This window comes from Benincasa hispida, chromosome 1 (assembly GCF_009727055.1).
Source record: "Benincasa hispida cultivar B227 chromosome 1, ASM972705v1, whole genome shotgun sequence".
NCBI classification, from domain to species: Eukaryota; Viridiplantae; Streptophyta; class Magnoliopsida; order Cucurbitales; family Cucurbitaceae; genus Benincasa; species Benincasa hispida.
This window is the reverse complement of record NC_052349.1, coordinates 63,875,057-63,889,958: the sequence shown is the minus strand read 5'-3', so window position 1 is coordinate 63,889,958 and position 14,902 is coordinate 63,875,057. Positions and strand designations below refer to the sequence as shown.

Sequence of the window (14,902 nt, the reverse complement as noted above, 5' to 3'; positions counted from 1 at the left end):
CGAGTTGGGATATTCTATACAAAGAAGTTTGTATAAGACCGAACCACGAAATGTTTAATCTTGTTATATAACACCGTTCATAATTGAGACTTTCATTTCACTAGGATCACCATAGGTAACATGACTTTAATCTTGAGTGAGTTGTGAACTCTTACCCATGAGGGTGGTCCTTTGATTTGTATGGGTGAGAGTGGCGAGATCGCCGACTCAACAAGCCTACCATTTTAGGGATTCATCTGATTGAGGAGTTGGGAACTCAACTACACAAGATGGAATTCACTCTTTTCCTAAAGCAGGGTAAGTAGATAAATTGCTCCCTTAAGAACTAATTCCGGGTCTTGAACAACGTGGCACCATACCCTCTTTTGGCCTTAAAGGGGTTTAATCATAGTGGGACTATGATCTATTGTTCATTAGAGGATCAGTAGTACTTAAAGAGTTAGATGTAACTATAGGGGAAAATGGCAATTTGGCTCAACTGTACTTACGAGCGATTTGTGAAGGGTCATCGTATTGTTGATTGGTTATATCCAATGGATACAGAAATATATCTATAACGCGAAGAGTGCAACTGTCGGTCTTTAGTGGAGTGCTCGACAGTTAACGGATGGTGGATAATGTGATTAAAGAGTTTAATCTGTGAATTACCATTGGAGCTTCAAGCTACAGGTCCATGAGATCCCCTTGGTAGCTCAATGTATTTAAGTTGAGAATCCGTTTTTGGGTTAATTTGATATGTTCAAATTAATAAGAGGGAATTTATTATATATGATATAATTAAATTAATTAAATTATATATGATATAATTGATATAATGTATTTGATACATTAATTGTTTGATTGGAGGAACTAATATTTGAATATGATTCAAATATATTTTCTATGAATTAGATTCATAGTTGTTAAATTTTAAGATAAATATGATTTTTATTAAATGCCATAAAATAGAAGAAAAGAACTATGGTTTATATATTGTATATGATACAATATTAAAACTATAGGTTATAAATATAATATGATAAGTTAGTTATCATATTTATTTATAATTTATTAATTATTTGATAATTAATCATTTGTCTCTATAACCACCCCTTAGTGGGTAGTTATTCAGTTTTTTGTGGCATAAATCGGATATATGAAATATGATTTCATTTTTTTTCCCATGAGATATGAATTCACCATTGAGTAAAAGAAAGCCTTCTACATCGAGTAATATAGTCTATGCGATAGACTTGGTCGTCTGCACGACAACTTTGTTTCCTTCCTCGATCGTCTTCCTCCTTCAACTTCAAAGCTTCCCTCTAACCAAAATTAGCCAGAGCCCACCACTCCTGAATTCTCATACCGAGAATACCAAGGTCACCAAGTGGTAGTGTCCTGTTTGGTTCGAGTTTCTCGTTGCTGTTTGCTGTTGTTTGAGGAGAGTTCATGACTTGCTCGATGCATTCGTGAACGAGTACGAGGATTAACTTGAAGAATGGTTCTTCAAAGGTATAATTTTTAAACTCTTGTTCATTTATTCAGAAGCATATTGTAATTTAGTTTTATGCATAATCTGTTCTGTTTGACTATAAATGTATGCATTCAATCGAAATGGGATTTGGACGATTCGCTTCCGCTCAAAGGTCCTCTGTAAATAGAGTTCCTTCACCTAGAATCGGGTAGAAGTGAAATCCATTTTGCAGGATTATGTCCCTAACCATCTACCTAGTCTCATCCCTAAAATGAGGGGCTTATTGAGTCGGCGAACTCAGGTCACTCTCACCTATGCAGATTAAAGGATAATCCTAAATAAACAGGGGTTCATAATTAGCTCAGGATTAAGGTTGAGTTACCTAGGTCATCGTATTGAAATAGTCAGTCTTAACAGCAAACGACGTTATAAAGTAAAAGTGACTATTTTGTAGTCCGGTCTTATGCAAACTCATTGCATAGGATGCCCCAACTCGCATGTCTCCACGTGAACGATTTAGGATAACATCGTTTGTATTAAATACAAAGTGGGCCGCATCCATAATGTCTCCAAGATAAGGAACCCAACCTTATCTCTATACTATAGACCGTTTTGGCTATTACTCAAACTTGATTCACTTTTATTTCTTCACATACAATTCCAATATTCATGCTATAGCCACGAGTTTTTAGTTTATTGGACTTAGAGTTTCTTAATAGCAATTCACATGTTCAGTAACATCTTTACTGAATAAACCTCAATAACAACTTTATTGTGAAATAGAATTCATTTATTGTTTACAAATAACGAGTTTTAGGACATAAAATCCAACAAACTCCCACTTGGACTAAAACTCTGAAGGAACTGTGAAGTTTCGTAGCAGAAGCGAGGATCGGCCCAATTTCAATTTTACAAAATAAAATTTTGTAGAACATATAATATGCATCAAAATAAAAATTTACAGCATGCATCTTTAAAAAGAAAGAGAAAAGGGTTGGGAGAAACACATACACCTGAAGACAAAAGCTTCTGCATGAATCATCTTCTCCAGTCACGATCCAACAAACGGAGATCCAAGGAGCAACACCACAAGTGAGACCTCTGTATTCTCTTTTGGGCTGAGAATTTCTCAAGAGTGTGTGGGCTCTGAGATTTTGGAAGAGGGTGGAAAAAAATTTGAGAAAGAGAGGTTTATAGGGAAAATTCCAGAGAGCTTTTCTTGGGAGTTTTTGTGAAGAAGATGATCTAAATAAAAACCAACCTCCCTACACGTACTGCCATTAGAGAGAAAAGACGGGGAGGGAGTTACAACTCCCTCCCAAATTAATTTTCAAAAAAATAATTTAATAACCAACTTATCATATAATATATATCAAACTATATGTTATATCAAATATAACACATAACCTATAGTTTTTATATTATATCAAATACAGTATAACCTGTAGTTTTTATTTCTCTCAATAACGCATGACACTTAATATAAATCACTTTTATATTAAATTTAATTATATGAATCTCATCCCTATAATTAATATTCAAATACTTAATTCCTCTCAAAATAATTTTTTATACTATAATGTATTAAATACATTATATTAATTATATCACATATAATTAATTCCGTCAATTAATTTTAACAATTCAAATGAATCCAAAATTAATTCTCAATAATCCTAGTTGAGCTATAGACTTATGAACCTGTAGATTGAAGCTTCAATGATACTTGGATAATTAATTAAACTCTTTAATTAAATTACCCAACATCCATTAACTTCCAGTCACTCCACTAAAGACCGACAACTATACTCTTTGTACTACAGATATATTTCTGTGTCCATTGGATATAACCAGTCAACTGTGCGATGACCTTTCACAAATTGCTCAGAAGTACAACTGGGTAAAAATTACCGTTTTGCCGCTTGATGGTAGCGCAAGCGCAAGCGTCAAATTATAATATAGTAAAACGGTCAAGAAACCGAGTATCGTCCTCTGAGGAATTGGTTTGACTCTTTTAGCTATTCAGAGATTCTTCTAATTTTAGAGGACCAGACTGTGATGAGAACCTAACTATAGTAATCCTAAAAAGCAAGAAAATATAACATTGGGTCAAAACTAGACAAAGACACGTTCTAGGGTATGATTTCGTTAAATGGATTGACCAAATTAATTATTTTTACCTTAGATTGATTTCATGCAAATTATAGACCTAGGAGTCTTTTATCCAGGTATCCTCTCTCGAGCTCAACCTTTTCTAATAACTAACCATCGACTCGAATCTTTTCTCTCGCTTGATTAGCCACAATATTAAGCTCCTCCATCAACAATCTCTATTAATCTCCTATCACTCTCGTGTATACTCGATTAACAGTTTACATGCTAGATCCAACTCAACACCTTCTCTCTCGAGACAGACATTAAGTAAAGAACATTCAATTAGTGATCAATTAATCAAAAACATTAAGAACAAACATGATAATATAATTATGCATAAATTCAATCCAAGAAGCAACTTATTCAGTTTTCACAATCCATAAAACTAAATCAATACCCTAGAAACACAAACAATCACTCATGTTTATAACACAAACATAGACCATTCATGAGGTTTCCAAACAAAAAGGACAGAAAATAAAAGCGGGAAGAATTGCAAGCCATGTTCTTGACTCTCGTCCTCGAATATGGAATCGCAACCCAACAACCTCTTCAAATATTTGATCTTTTGAAGTTTCGAGATGTCTCCTCTATCAAGAATTACATTCCCCAGGGAAGCCTACCGAAATATTGCTTTACGTTATCAAAATAGCCCTAAAAGTGCCTCCCTGAATCAAACCGGCAAAAAACTGCTTATATAGGCAACAGTCGCAACGTTGCAACGCTCCAATGTAGTGTTGCAACGCTGACGGTAATTTCAGCATTACTAATCGTAGCGTCGTAACGCTGCAAGCAGCAATGTTGTGATGTTACCCTGCTTCCATGAGCTCTTTGCCTTGCAACATCACGGGGCAACATTGCAACGCTTGTTCAACGCTGCCCTACCTCTGATTTCAAAATTTTCTTTCCTTTTTCTCCATGGATTAATGTATTAGGTCAAAACTTCGACCTTTTTGGGGTATTTTGGTAATTAATCTTCCAAAATTGTTTGTTCTCATCCAATTGCTCGATTTCCTACAATCAAACAATAAAATCATTAAAGATCTTAAATTAAGCATAAAACTAACTAAATTCTAAGCCAAGAAAATGCACTTTTTGAATACGTTTCACCCTTGTAGTTAATCTAACTCCTTAAGTACCACTGATCTTTTTAATGAACAATAAATCATAGTTCAACTATGACCAAACCCCTTTCAGGCTAAGAGACGGTGTGGTGCCACATTGTTCAAGCCCTAGAATCAACCCTTAAAGGAGCAACTTATCTACTTACCAGACGCTAGGGAATGAGTGAATTTGGTTTTGTGTAACTATATTCCCAACTTCTCAATCAGACAAATCCCTAAAATGGTAGGTTTATTGAGTCAGCAATCTGACCACTCTCATCCATATAAATCAAAGAACCGCTTTCACAAGTAGGAGTTCATAGCTCACTCAGGATTCAGGTCACGTCACTTTTGGTCATCTTGGTGAAATATAAGTCTCTATTATGAATGGTGTTATATAATGAAACTAGTCATTTCATGGTCTGATCTTATACAAACTCTTTTGTATAGAATACCCCACTCACATGTCTCCACATGAATGATCAGGATCAAATCATTTGTAGCACTTGACAACAATTGTAACATCTATAAAATCGGGTCGTATTTGTAGCGTCACCAGAATAAGGTACCCAGTCTTATCCATCTACTACAGTCCATTTAGGTTATTAATTAAACATGAGCTATCTGTATGTCTCTACATATATGTTTAAGCTACATAAGATAACCTTGGATGCTAGTTTATTGGTTTTGTGGGTTAATGCTACTAAATGTCGAATAAAACATCTCATATTTTATTAAATAATAAAATATTTGTACATTAAAATTACAAACTAGAAGACCTATGAGATTTAGGGCATCAATTCCAACAAACTCCAGTGGGGTCATTTACATGAGCATGAGAGAAAAAAACATAAATATAATAAACTAGAACATCACATACCTATGGCTTCTTCCACTTGCCCTAAATTTACATGACTCTTAGTCTTAGACTCACTAGGTGACCCTCAAACACTTTAGTCGTGAAGGCTTTTGTAAACAAATCAACAATGTTGTGCTCCGAGGCTATTTGTTTGATGATCATGTCTTCTTGTTACACAATCTCCTTGATGAGATTATATTTGAGCTCAATGTGCTTCTTGCACTTATGGCTTCTGGGTTCTTTAGAATTTGCAACTACACCATTATTATCATAATGGAGAGTTATAGACAGATGCATATTTGGAACCACTTCCAAATTCGTCAAGAACTTCTTAAGCCATAGAACTTCCTTTGTCGTTTCACATGCAATTACGTACTCAACTTCCACAGTAGAGCCAGCAATACAACTTTGCTTTATACTCCTCCAAACTACTCGTTTAGAGTGAACACTGATCCTGATGTAGATTTTCTTGAATCTTTATCGATCTGAAAGTCATAGTCAATGTATCATGTAAAGATCAAATCCTTAGCACCATACACTAGCAAATAGTCTTTCGTTCTCCTAAGATACTTAAGGATATTTTTAACGGCAGTCCAATGATCATATCTTGGATTGAACTGATAACTATTCCCACTACGTAGCATATGTCAGGTCATGTACATAACATAGCATACATCAAACTACCAATTGCTAATGCAGGAAATAGGTCTCATATCCTCAATTGAGGTATTTTATAACATTGTTCCTTCGACAGATGAACTCCATGGTAACAAACCTCTTTTGGAATTTTGCAGTTTATATCTAGACAACATCTTGTCTATATACGATGCTTGAGATAGGGCTAATATTCTGTTCTTGCGATTTTGAACGATTTGGATTCCAAGAACATGAGTCTCTCCCAAATATTTCATTTGGAATTTGGTTGCTAGCAATTCTTATAAAATATATGTCAATTAAGATCTAGATCACGCTCATACATTTTTATAAAATATCTTATACATTAAGATCATGCTCATACTTATAACATACTTCAAACAGGACAACCATATGTTCATATATCCTCACTAATCAGGCATCATGACTTAAGGTGGTTCCAATAGTAAGATTACTTACTTCAGAATTTAAACCCAAGTAAGCTTATCTTCCTTTTGCCAAACACAACTTTAAATCAAGACCGAAATTATGGCTTTGTCCAAAATTTGTTCCAAAACTCAATTCAGTTGACTAACCTAAACATAACTCAAATCCAAAATTTAATAACTTAATTTTCAACAATTACCCTTCATCCAAAAGGAGTGCTAAAATTCACCAAAAACTTCCCAAAATCCTCCAAAAGGGGATCCTTGTAACGCCCACGTTCCCGACTTTAGAACTTCGTTCCAAACTTCAAACGACATCAAAGAGCGAAACCAACATTCAATGGGTCATGGAAACAATTTAGGTATCCCACCAAAATCTTATCGGAATTGTTTCCGACCCGCTGGACAGCAGTCTAAGACCTCGCAAAAACTCCAATTTTATCCTTCTAACGTCAAGAAGAAAACAAAATTAAACCCAATTCATTTTGAGTGTTCAAGACTTAAGTCAAAACCCTTCAAAAGAGAAAGTCTAGAACCAACAAGAACTCACTAGAAACACCTTGATTGCTCTGGACGACGCAGCTCGTATCTAGCTGGCTGGCGGTGGCGTCTGGAATAGGCGTGGCGGAGACTGGCAGCTTCAAAGTTGGGCAGCGGCATGGCTGGACAGACTCATCGATCGACGACGAGATCTACCAGCGGGCGATAGGGCTTGAGCGGTGGCGGACTTGAAGCGACGACAAGACGATTGACGGAGATCGAAGGGAGGTGGTTGTGCGGTAGACGATGGCTGGTCATTGGCTAAAGTTAGCGAGAGAAGCGTGAAATGGGCGTTTCGTTTCTTCTTCTGCAGAGGAAAAGAGAGAGATCTACTAATTCTTTTCTTTTCTTTTTTTCTTTCTTCCTTATTTCCAATATATATATATATAACAAACCCTTTTCCTTTTCCTTTTCCATTTCCTTCTCCAATTCCAAATCCCAATTAATTTTTTTTTGAAAAAAATTAAACTTCCAAATCCCTTTGAGAAATAAATTTAAACTAATTATCCTATAAAATTGATTTAAATTAATTATCTTACCCAGATTATAAATAATTTTCAAATCTCCCAAATTTAATTCAATTTAACAAATTGAATTAAAAGTTGAAATAAATCCCAACTCTCTTTAAATTAAGTTTAAATTTAAATTCCCAAAACCTTCAATGAAGCAAATTTTTAAAATTAAATTATACTTGCACAACATTCAATTTAACTTAAAAAATTCAAAATAACCTCCAAATATTTCAAGATAATTAAATTTAAATTATCTAAAAACTTAGGATGTCACATAGGGTCATAAAGAATTTTTTGACACACAATGAAAATGGTTGATAAGGTATAAAATTGATATTTTATGATAGTGGAATCCAAATTATTTGGGGTATTTGTTTCAAGGGTTGTGATTAGATGGGTTAGGCATCCTAAGCCCAACCGTTTGTTTGAGACATGGATATAGGAAGTCTTGGCTTTCTACCTCATTTTCCCATGAGTTTGAATAGTGTTTACTATTAAAACCCATGGTTTTTTTTTTTTTAAAAAACAATTTAATCTAGGAAGTACATCGGACAACCTCTGACACCACCTTCAATGACCACCGCGGCCAACTCCGGCGAACGTCGTCGGCCAACTTCGACATCACCTTTGACAATCGTCGTTGACCAACTCCAATCGCCACCTCTGACGACCACCACTGGCCAACTCCGTTGGCCACCTCCTACGACCGTCATTGCCCAACTCTGACCACCACCGACCAACTCTAGCCGCCACCTTGGTGATCGTTGTCGGCTAACCTCCAATCGCTACTAGCCAATTCCGATCACCATTGACCAACCTCTGATAACCCCCTTCACCCCACACTGGGAAAAAAATAAATTCTTCTAAAAATTTTAGTTTATTTTAAACTTAACTATACTAAAATTATTAATATGACAAATTTAAACTAATCTAAAATCTAACCGATGATTATATACAATAAAACATTTCACAAATTAAATACTTATAAATCTGCACTTCATTCCCAGGCTACTTAAGTCTTCACCCCAAACACAAACTTCTTAAACCCACAATTCCAAAATCTGCACTTCAAACACAACTTTCTTAAACCCAGACTACCTAAACCTCCTAACCTAATCCATCAGGCTTAACATTCCCAAGTTTAAATTATAAACATGTGCACCAAACGTCCCCTTTGGGTCAAACACACCTTAAAGGGTTATTTGGTTTAAGATTTTATAGATGTCTGGTTACAAAGAATGTCTAGAAATAAGCTGTTTTGGAATATAATGTTCGGGAATCAAGATGAAAATGATGGGTGGGGCACCAATCACTAAGGATCGCCCATAGAAGGGTAAGATAACCGTGTTTGGTTATGCATGGAAAATGGTATTAGAGTTTTATGAACAAACTTTATGTTTGTATTTAATTTAGAAAATTAAGCGTGAAAATTTTATATAATTGTAATAGATTAATAAATAAATAAATATCATTCAATATATTGATAAAAATTAATTAATTAATTTAAGTATCAATAATGATTTCAATTATAAATGTTTGAAAGTTGAGTAATTTATAATTAAAATTAATCAATTAATATATTTAATGAAACATCATATTAATTATAATCTAATATTTAATCATCTTTATAATTAATAAAGTTCAACATTAATAATTTTAATTTTAAAAATATTTTAATAAACAATATATTATATAAAAAGTGAAAAATGAGATCAAAATATGATATATTAATAAAGAATACCAAAAGGAAGTTTTATAAATATGTATGTTAATAAAAAATGAAGCAATAAAAAGTAATCATAATAAATTATTGACTAATTATAAATAATCAATAATAATTATATGTTCATAATAAATGATGAAATTAAAATTAATCTCAATAAATAACTAATTTTAAGTAAATAAATATATTTAAGATGTTGTTAGTTAATTAATTAATAATTTTATATAAAAAAAATAATTGCATCCATTTAATAATTTTTTTAATTGTAAAAAGAAGTTAAAGTAAGTATTTTTTTTATATATTATTGTTAATTTATTAAAATAAATATTTATATTAATTTTGTTAAAATAATATTAATTAATTAATTAATTAACTATATTCAAAATGAAAATATATAGAAAATGAAAAACAAATGAAGAGGAAAAAAAGAAAAATCATAGTATTAGAATGGAAACGGAACCCTTAATTGTGAGGAATGAGGATGCCGAAAGTTACTTATTCCAAAGTAAAGTGTTGAAATCTATGAAATAGATATAGAGTTTTGAATGTCTATGTCAATTCTCATGAAAAACTTCCAACCAAATGAGCCCAAAAAGATGTATCAATTAAAATCTGAAATTAATAATTACATCAATTTAAGTCATGAAATTTAGTAAATAGATCAATTTACAATCTTTATAATGTTTTGTTTGAAAAATTAAATAGTAAATTTAATCCTTTTAGTGAATATAGTTTATAATTATAATTTAGTCTTTTAATAAAACCTTCTCATATAGGGAGTTTATATTTATGAAAATTTCACTGAAATCAGTTTGTTTTTGAAGTTATAAATAATTGTAAAGACTAATTGTAACTAAATTTTAAAATCATAATACTGAATTTTAATATTGTTCAAACTATAAGACCAAATATGTAATTTAATTTTGGATCAATTACTAGAATCAACATTTTAAAAATATTACTATTGATATTTTCATGAAAAATATGACTTGAAGAGTGAACTAATATTTTCATCGTACCATTAAAAAATCTATGAAATAAAAAAAATAAGCAACAAAATACACCCATATAAATATGTTTTAACTTTTTTAAAAAATCATTAAGTGTTTTAATCATGAAAATGATTATTTGCCGTGGGAAATAAGCCCGGTTCTCTGTAGAACCGATAGGGCCAGAGTGAATAACATTTAGTCGGCCAACTAAGCTCGCGGCCCATCGGACCAGAGCTCCACACGTGTCTCAGGCCCTCCGTACGGCGGAGGCCCAAATAGACCTTTCCAACTTCTCGTTTCCGAGATCGTATTCCTAAGGCGGCGGCCCCCGAGGGTTTGACCCGACACTTTACCCGACAGTAGAGATGTCCATGGTAGGATTGGACCGGAATGCCATTTTCCATCATCGTCTCCATTTTTCATTTCATTTCCTATCTAGTGAAATTGTCTATGGAAATCGAGATTTCCTATGGAGAATTTTTCCCTGTTACTTTTTTTTTTAAGCCAATTAATTTAAATCACTAATATAGGTAAGTTTTAATTAAATAATTAACCTTATCACTAAATTGCTTTTGGATAGTTTTGAATGACAATTTGAATTTAAAGATAAATTACTCAAATTTTGGCCTAGAAAAATTAATTAATTTTTTTAATAGAAAGAATTAAATATAAATCAAATTATTCACATATATAATCTAAATTTAAATCTCAGTTTAAACATATTAATTATCTTTTCTAATAAATAATCAAATTTTAAATTTAAATGTAATATTTATATAATAATAGTAATAATAACATATCATTAGATAACTGTACTAAATAAATATGTAAAGGCTAATCGAGGCTTAGACGGGGAACGGGGTGGAGCCAGGGATGGGAATGGGGACGAAGAATGCATTCCCATCCTCGTTCCCGTTTAGCTCACGGGAAAATTTTTTTCCCATTCTCCGTCTAATCGAGAAATTCTTATCCTCGTGAAGAAATTGGACATCTCTATCCAACCGTGAGCCGAAACCACTTTCTAAATTTGGGATCGAGTCCCTTAGAAAATTTGTATTTATTTAGTACTTTACAAAAGTTACTAAATTGGCTAAGACACTTTAATATATCTGTTATTAAATTTTACATAAATGGCATCTATGAGAGAGCTTTCTTCAAAAAAGAAAAATATATATCTACAGTTTTTAATAATAAACAAATAAGTGCCGTAAGTATTTCTTTCCCTTTCGAAAACTAGTGGGATTATTACCCGATGTTATTTAATAAGAAGAAGCATATGTGATAATCTCCCTCAAACATATAGTTTTCTCATTACCTTGGTCAACCTCTAATAGCCTAATTTCAACGTCTAAAGATTTTAATATAGTTGAAAATGCGATACAAATCTCACATCATCAAGATATATGTAGAGGGTCGTTGTCTCTAACAAAAGAAATCAAAATTATACCTCTGACTTAGCTATGTGGGTAGAATCCTCAAATGTTGAACAAAAACGTGGTGAGTCTAATTTGAAACATATAGCCATGATGTAATCTGTGATCGAACTATATCAAGGCGGTGTGTTCCTAGTGAGAAAAATTGTTCGAAGGGGAAATTGTTGGAAATAAGTCTCATATTTTTAAGATAATAGAAAAATCTGAATATATAAGTAAGAACACCCATCTTCGATCGTTTAAGTTTAATAAAATGATAAAAAAAAAATGCGAATGATGATGTACATCAAATAGATATTGTAGTTTGGGTGTCATCCTCTTCATGGTTTCTTTCTATAGTTGCCATCACGAGGGTCATCCATTGCTAGCCTTTTAAACATGTCTGCACCATAAAAAATAAAAAAAGAAAAAATAGTTAATGGTTGTTTTTGAAATTATCACTAAACCTAAAAAACATGTTTTCGGAGAGATTTTAAAATTTTCTAAATAATTTTTGGTACACTCAAAATCACTTCGAAGTGCATCTTTAATCACTTAAAATTAATTTAATATTTAATTTTTTACTTTTAAATGTAATTTCATGTTATCAAAATTGGTTTTGAATCATTAAGAGCATGCTTCATAATGATTTTATAAATGAAAATGGTTTTTAACCATTATAGAATCACTTCCAAACATGGCTATACTAACATTATATTAAAAAAAATATATATTGTCAAGATTTGAATTCATGCCCTCGTGCATCTATTAGTTAATCTGTTACTCTTTTAAAAGATATTTATATTATATGCATGATATGCATGATACATATTCTTCGTTAATGTCAATTGGAGAATAACGTAGATACAAAAACAAACAAGCAAAGAACAATCACTAACACCTTGTTGCATCACTCACATGTCCACCCAAGTTGGGTAAGCCAATGAGGAAAATCCCGAGTCCAAACTTCAAAAACAATAAGATTAATTACATGTGTCGCTAGATTATGAGCCACCCTATTACACGATTTGAACGCAAAAATTTCAAGCAAGATGAAATGAGAAGAAAAACAAGCTAAATAGAGGTAGCATAATGATCTTACATGTTTCACTTGGTTTGGAGTTTGTTAATTCCCTTGATGCCATTGAAGATGCCAATATAAGCACAATAATCAACACCATTTGCCAAACAAATGCAAGCTTCTTGTTCACCATATTTTTCCTCCCAAAACCTTTAATAATTATTTTCATTAATATTTCTCTTCTATGCTATATAGCAAATATTTATACTCTCTTATTTCATTCAAAATTTGAAGGCTCTAACAATTCCAAAATTCTTTCCCACGTAGTTGAAAAATTCTTTGTGTTGAATGGTTTTATTTTCCTTTAATTTATTATATTGTACTTCATTTCAAAATTTATCAAATTTTGACTTTTAGAATTAAATTGTATTTTTAGTCGTTATAGTACTTGGAATAAGTAAACTATTGATGTTGCACTGAAAATGAGTCACATTTATTAATGGATGTTATCTATTACATTCCAATATAACATTAGTTCTATTCAACATTTAAGCGTGTGTTTAGTTTAACTTTTCAAATGTTTAACTTTAAAAATGAATCATTTTGGTAAAAACTGAAGTGTTTGACAGCTGCTCAAAATAACATTTGAAACACTCTCAAACTATATTTTAAACTGTTTTTATAAAAATAATTCAAACAAAAATGACTTTTCCTAAAAACATTTTTTTCTAGTTAATTGAAAATTAGAAATAACTCCATCCTCGAGTTGAATTTTTAGCACTTGCTAGCTCTAGGACATCTAATAACAATAATAAAAAGATATGATGATATAAGGACCAAAAATTTGGTTCACCAAAAACTCATTAATGTTTTGAAAACTGAGTCTTTCAATTGGAATTTGAAATTGACACAAAGGGTTGCATTCAAATGGGTTAATTGAATAAACCTTAAATTGCACTTTACTTTTCTCCCAAGGATATGAAACTTCCTAGAATTTATTAGAATATTATTTTCTTTTGGAAATTGGGAATGATATATAGATATTTGTTGGGAAAAATTAAAGGAAGAGCCAACCACAAATTCATCTCCAAAATCAGAGGGAATAAAGACAATCTAACAAGATGACTTGTGGAAAAGGTGGATTAGCTTTTGGCAATTAAAAGCAAGTTATATATATAAAAATCATGCTAATGTTGGGAACTACAAATAAGGTAGGAAAATAGAGTAAATATTTGTTATTTGTAAAATAGAGTAAGTATTGAGAAACAAACATGTAAACAATTAGGTTGAGGTGCGGATCTCTCGCTATATTTAAGGAGATTTAAGCCATCTGCAGTGTGTAAATTGAATTTCTTTATATAATCACTGATGCAATAGATATTCTGTGGTCTATCCTTTCTAAGATATACAACCCAACTGAAATGTTGTGTAGCTCAAATCATTATACACTAAAATGTTGAGCTCAAAGCTCCACAACTAAAACAACATTCTTTTGGCCAATTGCTCGTAAAAATGTTAATAAGAGTTTGAGAGAAAAATATATTAAATATTTGTCAGTGTGTTTTGAGAGAAAGGTAAAGTGAAGTATTTGCAGGCTATTTTGAAGCTACAATATTTATTACAAAACTAAGTAGTATAATTAATGAAAAGCTTTTACGCCTTATTTGGTAATCATTTTATTTTTTGTTTTTTGTTTTTTGTTTTTGTTTTTCAAAATTAAGCCTATAAATACTACTTCACCTCCAAATTTCTTCTTTTCTTATCTACTTTTCACCAATTGTTTAAAAAATCAAGTCAAATTTTGAGAACTAAAAAAAAGTAATTTTCAAAAAGTAGTTTTTGTTTTTAGAATTTGGCTAAGAATTCAAGTATTGTACTTAAAAAAAATACAAATCATGATAAGAAATATAGATGAACTAGACTTAATTTTCAAAAACAAAAATAAAAAACCAAATGATTACTACGGGCCTCCACTTTTGCTATGTTTTCTTCTTTTAGCGAATAAATACTTAAAATTGCAATTCAACATTTAATAGTTGGAAACTTATATTAAA

General features: G+C 31.8%; 2 long non-coding RNA genes across 3 annotated transcripts; both read right to left on the bottom strand.

Moving 5' to 3' along the window:
* Positions 1 to 5,420: 5,420 nt before the first annotated feature.
* On the bottom strand, positions 5,421 to 7,554 carry LOC120071329. 2 transcript variants are annotated; one of them, XR_005480208.1, is made up of 2 exons: positions 7,199 to 7,554; positions 5,421 to 7,094 (listed from the first exon to the last, which is right to left on the bottom strand). It is a non-coding gene; the product is annotated as an uncharacterized LOC120071329 (long non-coding RNA). The 2 variants fall into 2 exon arrangements; XR_005480209.1 differs by having other exon boundaries at positions 7,208 to 7,554.
* Positions 7,555 to 12,012: 4,458 nt separating this feature from the next.
* Positions 12,013 to 13,147, bottom strand: LOC120067747. The gene is made up of 2 exons (XR_005479015.1): positions 12,930 to 13,147; positions 12,013 to 12,230 (listed from the first exon to the last, which is right to left on the bottom strand). It is a non-coding gene; the product is annotated as an uncharacterized LOC120067747 (long non-coding RNA).
* Between the last annotated feature and the right edge of the window lie 1,755 nt (positions 13,148 to 14,902).